This window comes from Hippoglossus stenolepis, chromosome 23 (assembly GCF_022539355.2).
Source record: "Hippoglossus stenolepis isolate QCI-W04-F060 chromosome 23, HSTE1.2, whole genome shotgun sequence".
NCBI lineage: Eukaryota > Metazoa > Chordata > Actinopteri > Pleuronectiformes > Pleuronectidae > Hippoglossus > Hippoglossus stenolepis.
In genome coordinates, this window is record NC_061505.1 from 7,151,573 (window position 1) to 7,161,410 (window position 9,838).

General features: G+C 41.3%; 1 long non-coding RNA gene across 2 annotated transcripts; it reads left to right on the forward strand.

The window, feature by feature from the left end:
* The first annotated feature begins 2,896 nt into the window (after nt 1–2,896).
* LOC118102564 lies at nt 2,897–8,497 on the forward strand. Of its 2 annotated transcripts, XR_004694709.1 has the most exons (3): nt 2,897–3,701; nt 3,873–4,107; nt 8,239–8,497. It is a non-coding gene; the product is annotated as an uncharacterized LOC118102564 (long non-coding RNA). The 2 variants fall into 2 exon arrangements; XR_004694708.1 differs by having other exon boundaries at nt 2,897–4,107.
* The last annotated feature ends 1,341 nt before the right edge of the window (nt 8,498–9,838 follow it).

Genomic DNA, 9,838 nt, shown 5'->3' on the forward strand with positions numbered 1-9,838 from the left:
ACGTCAGCGTGACCCAATGAATCATTTCGTCTGATTGTTGGATTTGATCAAGATGGCTAAGCTTGGCTACGTCATTCCGTTGTGTTTTGTTAGCAGGTGCTGTAGCCTTATTATTCAGTTTTACCCTCTCTGTGTATATAGCCATAATTCCTTCTGTCCCTTTTCTCCGTGTTCCTCTCTCCATCTCTTCCTCCCTCCTGGGTTAGCTTTGCAGCCTAGCCTGTGGGCCCAGGGATGTTGTATTAATTAACTCGCCTCACTGCACTCTCATCAAGCTGCCAGTAAATGGCCCCGCTCCAAGTTTCCCTCCCGGAGCGCACCAAGATGGCAGCATCCGTAAACAACTTCAAATTTACGGTACTGCAGTCACAGCGGCGAGGCCCCTGCTACTCCTTACACTGAGGGAAGTCAGGCTGGAGCATGCAATTCAAACACTGCCTCGCTCCACATGCTGCTGCGTGGTTTAATATGTAAATGCATTTTTGTTAGACTCAAACTGCCATCGCAGTCATCTATTTTCCCTCCACCGCTCTGATGTCTGTGATTTGCAATCGCTGCTCGGAACAAAGTGCAATCTTTTTTAATGTGCACTGCAGTACGCTATGTGCCTATTGCTTCAGTGGTGGAGCAGTCATAAACAACTTTGTATACCTTTTACGTGGCATGATTAAAACGGGTGCAAATCTTTGTCAATATTAACATGGCTTGACAAGCAGCCATGCAAATGACTCTGTGCCTCAGAGGGAGTGCAGATTGTAATGAGGTAAATGCTAGAGTGTGTTTCTGTAGCTGGGATGTCGGCAGCATTTGAGCTGAGCTGCTAAAGAAACTCACAGTGGATGAATACAGCCCACAATATTTGCCCTCGTATACATGATCACGAGTGATGTTTAATAATCACAATAACAATATTGTCAAAATACCAATACACCCAAAACAGCTATAGAGAGACGCATTTTAAATGTCTGTGTCCATTGTTTTTTGCGATTTTTAGGAAACTCCTCCTTCCTCTAGTTTATCATCTTAAATGCAGGATCCCCCACACTGAATACAACCATAGCTAGTCAGGAGCATTAAAGTAAAATGCAATCAGCTAAAAGATAGAGTGCAGCCCAGCAGGTCTACATTGTGAAGGCCAAGCACAGAAATACTCCCAACGTAGCATCATCCATAAACAGTGATCTGAGGCGTTTCTTTCCCTCTGTGGACGTCGCTTCTGTCTGTTTTCTCTCTCATTGGCAGCAGTGGGCGAAAATAGCCCTCACAGAGACACACCCAGAAGAGAGTCAAATCAAACATCATTATTCCCTGGGTAAATATTGTGAAGAGATCTCATCTCCACTGGCTGGAGGAAATGAGGGTTGTGGCTCTATTCTTGGTCTGCTCTGGTCAACTTTAAATCAGCCCTTATTACACCAGAACAGACACGAGCAACGCAGCCAGCAGCTACTTCGTCTTCCGCCTAGCACACATGTAAATATGTGAGCACAACCACACACGGAAACTGGCCCTTTAGACTAGTAGGCTGAGTAGCAGACATACTGTAGTGGGGTGTTACAATCTCATAAGAATGTTCCAAAGTCTTCTCTGGGATGATGCAGTCGGGCTAACGTGAGCTTATCTCCGATGAGAAATTGTTTGATTTTAAAGTTGTGAAGTGCCTGTGTAGACGTGTTGGCAGTTTGGTGTTTGGCCTGATATTGATTGTCTGCTCGTTGTGTTAGCCACATGTCTGGTACACAGGCAGGAAGCCCTAGCCAGCTCACGTGGAACTGTGATGAAGCAGTCGGGCTAACCTAAGCTTGTTTTAGATTACAATTGTTACTGGTAGTTAGCTTTGTGTTTTTGCATTTGTGAAATTACTGAAAATGTTGTTGTGAAATGCAGAGGCATTGTTTGTGTTGTTTTTTATGATCCTGCTCGTACAAGTGAGAGTAGAGCTCGGCGGAAAGGGGAGGCGGGAAGCTGTATTTGTTCAAATTCTCACATTCCCTCTCTCCTCTAGTTTTGAAATCCTACCAACTGCAGCTCTAATGATAATGAAATATTAACTCCCCCTGCTGTGAATATTTTTGACCAGCAGGGGGCCCTAGTGAAGATGGAGAGCTTTGACAAATGAACCAATTATCAAAATGTATTGGAAGGACAGCCTTGCTGACCCAAAAAAGCCAAAAAAGTCTCCATAAAGCCTATAGACATCACTTAAAAGCAAAATTTGTCGATAGCAATCACTGACAGAACAGCGTCTGTCCCTGAGATGAGGTTGGAGTCCTCTGTAGTTCCCTCCAAGCTCAAACTCATCTTTGATTTCCAAAGGCAACAGTCAGAGACATGGATTTCCTGTCTGTTCTCCTCAGACTATTGGCGGGAGCCGAGAAAAAGGAGAGAGAGACAGGGGAAGAAGCAATGTTTGTTGATTGCCATCCTTGTGCCGGCGGCTTGCCACAGCAGCTATTCTTGGGGCTTGTTTTTGCGTGGGGGGTTGCGAGAGAGGAGAGATTTTGCCATGGCACTGCAAAATGAGAAATGACACGGTTTCCCCGAACATGGCACCTCATCGGTCTGTTATGGATTAGTTAAGGCTGTTATTCTAATCTGCACCCCTTTTCTTCACTGCCTCATTATGGAAAGGAGGTGCCAAGGCCTCATAGGGAGAATAACATGGAGCCGTCGTTAGGGAAGATAGATGGTGTCTTGTTGACGGGAGCCAGTGCTGATCTGACGGGGCTGGAGGAAGCCAAGCTCCAACAATTTGTGATGTAAGAACTTAAATCCAATAACTGAGCATGTTTGACCGTGGACGACGAGAAATAGAAAGACAGCAGAACAAGGTCCTTTGCTGAGCAGGATTCATTGATGTCTGACAAATAGAAATATGATGCAAAAGAGAATTGTATATTACACTGTGTAAGCTACATCAGTCAGAGGAGGGCATTCAAAACGCGTCTTGTTTCCCTTGATCTTCAATATTTAACTAATTTCAGGGCAGTTCAAAAAGCTACTTTGACTTCATGTCACTGTTTTTAGCTTTGTAATTGTATTTGTGCACAATCCACTGCCGGTCACCACTTGCCCTCTTAAATAGGCCGATCCTCTCCAAAAATAATATTTCCGGGGGATGCTTAATGGAAGAGCCTCGCACAGAGAGAAGGCACTTGTGAATTTACCTGTGAATTAACCATGACACCGGACCATTAAAGGGACCTTATAAAAGTCAAGTAGAAGGCCACTATTCATCCACTCCATCCCGATCAGTTTAAAGTCCTTTTCATCTAAAACGTATCATCGGCAGAAACACAATGATCGGTAGAGGACAAACACTCAATTAACAAATGTGCATAGAACAGCATATTTTGACCTGCTTTACTATGGCACTTGTTTATGACAGAATATACTATTTTACATAATCTTTCCTTCTTTACGTACTTTATTCATCTGTCTGTTACTTTGGACAGTCTGTTCTGCTGGCATTTGTAGCACACAGGTTTATACATGTAGGTAAATTCCCCCAAAATAAGCCACAGATGTTTGAAGACGTGACCATTTGGAAACGCCACCAAGTCTTTTTGTAAGTATACATATAGATATTACACATGCAATGTTTTCATGGTTTATAGATACTTGTTACTTATGATGTGTTCTCTAGATCTTTAGATCCCTAGAAGACCTCATGAGGTGTTGATGGCTGTGTGTCTGTACGGGTAAGTCCACGTTGTTTTGGAATAATGAATAAGGTTGGGTATTGTTTGGCGTTTTCCTGATACTGGTGCTAAATTGATCAAAACTGTTCTGGCTTTTTTCAAAAAAATAAAAGCACAAAAAATTGAAGTGCTTGGATTTGCGGAGGCTATGTCTGTATCTGTGTCTTCTAGGGAAAAGGAACTGTTCCAGGTGATGCTGACATCAGCAGAACAGCTTGGAAGGCAGACCAGAATTTATGTGTGTCCAGATGCAGGCCGGCGAGTCCAGCAACCACTCACAAGGAGGTGAAAAGCGATGGCGAATGAGAAGATGTCCACCTTCCTGCCTCACACATGGAACAGGATTGTCTACAGTGCATCCATGACGAAATGAAGGGACTGAATGGAGAAAACCGGCTTTGTTGCGGTAAGAAATCATGACATGGACTATTCACAAGAGACACTGATATTGAAACAAAGAAAACTCTGACAGATGTAAAAATGTAAGGCTTCCTGTAAGTTCTATGCTTGAGGTAAATTGTATACGTGATGCAGAACCAGCCGGGTTAAAACAACTTGTGATAGCATTAGTGATGTGCAGTTTGCTCTTTAACCTCCCCTGACTTTGACAACATTATTGTGTTTTATTGATTAACAATTATTTAATAATGGTCGATTGTAAACTGTGGCCATCTCAGCGATCACAGTACGATCCATTATTGGAGAAGTACTGGTGACTACGAGTTCACCATGAATTCTTCTGGCCAACAACTAAATTCAGTAGTGTTCAACAACCTAAACCTAAAGTACCAGAGTAAATGCAGCTATAGTGATTTATTATGCACCTGAGCAGACCTAAGCAATCATTGAATATGCCAAATTCCCCAATGTACAATACAATCACATTTGCTAAAGCCAATTAGAGACTCTTTACTTGGAATGATCTCGCTTCTAGAAATTAAGAAAGAGCTGACGATTGTTACACGCCGACCCACCCAACAGATTCAGTCCTTGCAATATGTAAAGATAGGTAAATACTGTACATTGCAAAAGCAATTAATGAGAAATACCTTCTGGACTGAACTTAACAACTCTGCATACAAACGCTGTCATCTTGCACATTTGGAGCCAGAGTCTGTGCAGCAGCCGGATTCACAAGGTCCCATCGATACACGTGTTTCACACTGTTTTTATAGGAGCAAGAAACTCATTAAAACACCTGTGATCAGAACAACATCAAATGACAGAAAATTGTTTCTTTATTATTAGGGCCCGAGCACCGAACGGTGGGAGGCCCTATTGAAATTGTAAGGATTTTTCTTATTATTATTTCCCTTTTTGGGCTTTTTCAGGACCTAGACATGCTCAAATTCCGACCAAAGTTTGCAGGAAATTCAAAACCCCAAAAAGTAATTGTATTCTGGAGTAATTTGAAATGGGCCTGGCAAAATGGCTCAACAGCGCCACCTACGGAAAAAAAGCCCCTCAGTTAGCTTTCACCGACAGTTGTGTATCATAACCAGATGCACAAAAAAGTCTCTGGCACTGGCATTATGAAAAAGGCAACAGGAAAATCGACCATTTTCCACATTTTTACTTTGACAAACTTGTCCCAGGGATTTCATCAGATCAACTTCAAATTGAGGTGAATGTCATCTCAACAAGATGGAGGTATAAACTACCTCGAATTTTCATTACACGGTCTTGCTTGAACGTGTGGTTGTGAAAACTGGTCAAAAGTCATAGGTTAGCATGTCGTTTTAAAACTGGTAAAAGTCATAGGTTTTCATGTCGTTTTAAAAATTGCGTCGAATAGCAGAGCAAATCATGTTGTAGCACAGGCATTTTTAAGCCTGTTGCGGTTAGTGGAGAGAGCGATCAATGACCAGGCGTCCGTCACGCGATGTCGATCCTTGCCTGCTAATTGCTCATTACGGTCCACGCTATCAATTGGACATCACACTGTGAACATTTTATGTAAATCGAATGATAGTTGTAAAACAAAGCTTTTTGAGGTGGTTTCAACGACAGCTAACCGATGACTTTTTGAACGACATACAAACCTATGAGTTTTTGACCAGTTTTCGAACGACATACAAACCTATGAGTTTTTACCAGTTTTCAAACGACATACAAACCTATGACATTTTGACCAGTTTTCAGACGACATACAAACCTATGACATTTTGACCAGTTTTGGAACGACATGCAAACCTATGACATTTTGACCAGTTTTCAGACGACATGCAAACCCATGACTTTTTACGTGATTTCGAACGACATACAAACCTATGACTTTTTGACCAGTTTTCAGACGACATACAAACCTATGACATTTTGACCAGTTTTGGAACGACATACAAACCTATGACATTTTGACCAGTTTTCGAACGACATACAAACCTATGACATTTTACCAGTTTTCAAACGACATACAAACCTATGACTTTTTGACCAGTTTTCAGCGACATACAAACCTATGACATTTTGACCAGTTTTCAGACGACATACAAACCTATGACTTTTGACCAGTTTTCAGACGACATACAAACCTATGACTTTTTGACCAGTTTTGAGACGACATACAAACCTATGACATTTTGACCAGTTTTGGAACGACATGCAAACCTATGACATTTTGACCAGTTTTCAGACGACATGCAAACCATGACATTTTGACCAGTTTTCGGAACAGCGACATACAAACCTATGACATTTTGACCAGTTTTCAGACGACATGCAAACCTATGACATTTTGACCAGTTTTGGAACGACATACAAACCTATGACTTTTTTCAAACGACATACAAACCTATGACATTTTGACCAGTTTTCAGACGACATACAAACCTATGACATTTTGACCAGTTTTGGACGACATACAAACCTATGACATTTTGACCAGTTTTGGACCGACCAGTTTCAGACGACATGCAAACCTATGACATTTTGACCAGTTTTGGAGCGACATACAAACCATGACTTTTACGTGATTTCAACGACATACAACCATGACTTTTGACCAGTTTTAGGCGACATACAAACCTATGACATTTGACCAGTTTTGGAGCGACATACAAACCTATGACTTTTGACCAGTTTTGCGACATACAAACCTATGACATTTGACCTTGTGTTTTACGACATGCAACACATGACAGTTTTGGAGCGACATACAAACCTATGACATTTGACCAGTTTTGGAACGACACAACCTATGACATTTGACCAGTTTCACGACATAACCCATGACTTAGATTTGAGCGACATACAAACCTATGACATTTTGACCAGTTTTCAGACGACATGCAAACCCATGACTTTTTACGTGATTTCGAACGACATACAAACCTATGACATTTGACCAGTTTTCAAACGACATACAAACCTATGACATTTTGACCAGTTTTCAGGCGACATGCAAACCCATGACTTTTTACGTGATTTGAGCGAATACAAACCTATGACATTTTGACCAGTTTTCAAACGACATACAAACCTATGACATTTTGACCAGTTTTCAACGACATGCAAACCTATGACATTTTGACCAGTTTTCAAACGACATACAAACCTATGACATTTTGACCCGTTTTCGAACGACATGCAAACCTATGACATTTTGACCAGTTTTCAAACGACATGCAAACCTATGACTTTTTACGTGATTTCAAGCGACATGCAAACCTATGACATTTTGACCAGTTTTCAGCGACATGCAAACCTATGACATTTTGACCAGTTTTGGAGCGACATGCAAACCTATGACTTTTTGACCAGTTTTCAGACGACATGCAAACCTATGACTTTTGACCAGTTTTAGCGACATACAAAGACATTTTGACCAGTTTTCAGACGACATACAAACCTATGACATTTTGACCAGTTTTCAGACGACATGCAAACCTATGACATTTTGACCAGTTTTCGAACGACATACAAACCTATGACTTTTTACGTGATTTCAAACGACATACAAACCTATGACTTTTTGACCAGTTTTCAGACGACATACAAAAGACATTTTGACCAGTTTTCAGACGACATGCAAACCTATGACATTTTGACCAGTTTTGGAACGACATACAAACCTATGACTTTTCATGATTTCAACGACATACAAACCTATGACTTTTGACCAGTTTTCAGACGACATACAAACCTATGACATTTTGACCAGTTTGGAGCGACATACAAACCTATGACTTTTACCAGTTTTCAGGCGACATACAAACCTAGACATTTTGACCAGTTTTGGAGCGACATACAAACCTATGACATTTGACCAGTTTTCAGCGACATGCAAACCTATGACATTTGACCAGTTTTGGAGCGACATACAAACCTATGACATTTTGACCAGTTTTGGAACGACATACAAACCTATGACATTTTGACCAGTTTTCAGCGACATGCAAACCCATGACTTTTTACGTGATTTCGAACGACATACAAACCTATGACATTTTGACCAGTTTTCAAACGACATGCAAACCTATGACATTTTGACCCGTTTTCGAACGACATGCAAACCTATGACTTTTTTACCATTTTTTAGGTGGTTTTGAACGACTTAAGAAAATGACATCCTCCTAACCATGAAAACAGCACCTAAAGGCCACGGAGAGGACAACCTGGATACATGCCAGCCCCTTTAGGAGGATTCCTGATCCAACAAACGATGTCTACCAGTGATCGAAGGATTCCACCAATGACCTTACTTACTGTGTATTCAGCATTTCCCTTTTTGTTGGGGAGTCCATTGATTTGAATGCTTGAATTATTTTGCAAATTCTTGAATAAACTTACAGAAGAAATATATTTGTTTTCTTTCTTTATGAATTAGAGTTCCAGGACATGCATTAGCACTATTAAATAACATTGTTTTTTACCTACACTTTGGACGACAGATGGACGTATTGTTATTATTTTGTAAGTCCCCAAAATTTTTTTAAATTTGGACAAACAGACGGACGAAAAAATATCTGCCCAAAAAAATAAAATAATACGGACAGACAGACCTTCATACTAACCTATGACTTTTTTTAGGTGTTTTCGGATGACATACTACACACGACATAAAAGGTTTTTTTAGTAGTTTTTCCTTACTCGTGTTGAGGGTTAAGGGCAGAGGCTGTCAAACCTTGTTAAAGCCCTATGAGACAAATTGTGATTTGTGAATATGGGCGTCCGTCTATACAAATAAACTATGACATTTTCATCAGATTTCGGACGACATACTGAACTGTGACATTTTCAAGTGATTTACCTACTTGTCACCTCTGTGTTGCCCAGAACCCCAGTCTGCAGCACATCCTGTCAGATTGCAAGGCAGCCTTGACTCAAGGCTGGTATGGCACGTCCAGGGCTCTGTGTCAACTGGTAGATTTGGAGACACACAGATTTGAAGCAAACAGGATTGTCTTTGTACACCACAAAGACAGAGAAGTGGAATATAGAAATCCTCCCATTTGGAGTTGGCTGTTCTCACACCTGGTGCAGAATGGAAAATTAGAGCTGATCTGGACCAACAGTCTCCATACGAGATAACAACAACATTCCATAAGCCAGACATCGTCCAGTGGTCCACTGCTGCCAGGACGGTGCCTTTGAGATAAAAAAAAAGAGTAAAGTGCACTGTCTGCAGCATATACAAAAGCAGGATGGAAGGCAACCACCTAACCAGTGGAAGCTGGCTGCAGAGGCTTTAATGGAAAATCCACCCCCGTTATTCCTAAAGGCCCTCGGAATCACCAGGTAGAAGCAGAGGAGGCGGAGCTTGGGCGCTCTGGAACTTGCTCAGAAGGAACTACCCAAAGAGGGAGGGAGAAAGGATCTTAGGGTTAGCTGCAGGGGGCAGTAGGGAGACTTCCCTTCTGCTGCGTCACCACTTCTGAGTTTTTCTGAGTTTAAAGGGGCAAAACATCTGTGATGGGCATGAGCAGTTCACACTGCAGCTGACCAGATGGCCCCCATTAGAGTTGTGACAGGCAGTAATGCCCAGCAGGTGAACACATACCTTTGCTGCAATGATTTTTTTGAAATTGTTTTGCCTTACAATACTAATACGTTTGTTGGTCTTATTATACTCTAACATTTATGTGCCTAAGTATACCAGGATGTGTTTTTGACATTTTGATGCTTTATTATAATATTTT